Here is a 2,050-nt window from a genome sequence, read left to right as displayed (position 1 = left end):
TGAACTCTACTACTCTTATTTACCCTTGAATCATCATAAAAATTGGATCCATAGAGAAAAATTGGAACGCATTCGGACCAAAGCGAAACTGTGCAATTTTTGCCTTGGGCGCCGACAGCGCCATCGATGCTGCTGACGGCAAGTTTTTTCTCGAGAGTCCAGGCCATTAAATATTAAAGGCTTGCCGACGACGCCCTTGACGCCGCCGACGGCGAGACTGGCGGGATGGTAGTTTCTGGAGTTTTAATGGGCAGTTTTTTGGCAATTTTGGGCGGGAGTTACCGCTTCTAAACTCCCAAATTTGATTCCTAAGCTCATAGTTCCCCAAAAACGAAGTGAAACTCCACCAAATTCATCCCTATGGCGTCCAATTTCCCTGAAAAACCATAGAATGCAAGTGTTCAACCAGACAAAGTTCATTAGTGCGAAAGCGCAGCGAATCTTTAACAAGATACTAGCAAAGAAGAGATTAATCAATGAATGAGGATTCATAAATTGAGGATTGAATAATCCCTCGACAGCAATTGAAGAGATGATAGTGCGGCGAAGATGAGAAGTGTTGTGTTACACTATCGCCGCTGTGGTTGTTCTTGTGGTGAAGGAATTTTATGTTTCTTTGGATGAAAACAACACGAGAGAACGTTCCTATTTGCCATTATTCCAACTTCGTCCCGACAAGAAACTAGATGAATGAAATTTACCAATATTTAACGAACAAAACTGAAGATTGGGAAATGAGAGGAAACAGGTATGTTAGTTTTTCTACGACACTTCTAAATCCCGTTTCAAAATACTGGCACTTCTTCATTTCTGCAAAACTGTTACTGACGATGAGGATCGGTACAGTTTCTAAAGAAAGTACTATTTTGAATTACTGCATCCAAATAGGACTGACGATCAATATTGGATCTATAATTTTGAAGTCTGTTTTGGGCCTGATCATTCATGGATCAACTTATGGGCTTGGACACCCTTCCACAATTTTCTTACTTCCTTCAACAATTTTATTACTTTACAATCAGTTCTAAGTATCTTATGAAAATTGGGAAAAGGTACTTCTACCTTGCAAGCCTTTGGACCCAACTGAGAGATTCACAGCCAATGAAGATGAAAATGAGATAACTATTATGGTGGATCAATAGTCTCATAATTCACTGCCTATTCAACCTTTAGTTCGGGAAAAGACACTGGCGATCTTGTGCAGAATCAAGAAATTGGAGGAGGAGGTACAAAATGTTATGAATGCAATTAATAATATCTCTGATTACTTCGATCATACTTCGATCATCTAGACTGGAGGGAGGGTAAAAGAACAATTTGATCACTCTGGTCATATTGAAGACAGTTTGATACGACTGATGAGAAGGATGAAATTGATAGAAGAGGATTCTACTGAAGAATTTCCATACCGACCCTTCTATAACCTTTTTGTTCATGTGAAATCAATGGGTGATCTCAGAGAAGAATCTAACATTGAATTTGAAGAATAGTAGATTTACTTTGTTACCTATTTGTCTATGTGTGTAATTTGATTTGAACTTTGCATTTGCTTTGCTTTAGAATTATGCTTTTAGATCTCTGTATAGTTGAGACTGAGCATAAGATGTTTGTTTTCAGCATTTTGAGTGTTGTGGCTTGGATTACAACTCTGAATTGATGTATTAAGGTTGAGAAAATACCAAACATAAGTGTGTTGTGTAACGTTTATTGTAACCCTTGGAATTTATATATAATTGTGATATTTTGTGTTGTGAAAGTTTATTTGTGATAAGTACATCATTTAATCACTTAGAATTATGTCTATAATGATTGAATGGATGTCATTGAGGCCTGAAATTGATCGAAATCACAAAAAATCCGGAAATTGAACCATTTCAATAGAGCCCGCCAACGACGCCCTCGATGCCGCCGATGGTGGACTTTTCTTGAGACTTAGGATATAAATTCAATAGAGCTCGCTGACGACGCCGAAGACCCAGCCGACGGCATGAGATCCCAAAAAAGTACCTTTAACTACAATTTTGACCAGTCAACCGCCACTATTCATTAT

This window comes from Phalaenopsis equestris, unplaced genomic scaffold (assembly GCF_001263595.1).
Source record: "Phalaenopsis equestris unplaced genomic scaffold, ASM126359v1 Scaffold000601, whole genome shotgun sequence".
Classification (NCBI taxonomy): Eukaryota; Viridiplantae; Streptophyta; class Magnoliopsida; order Asparagales; family Orchidaceae; genus Phalaenopsis; species Phalaenopsis equestris.
The sequence above is the reverse complement of the archived record's forward strand: the minus strand, read 5'-3'. Positions refer to the sequence as shown.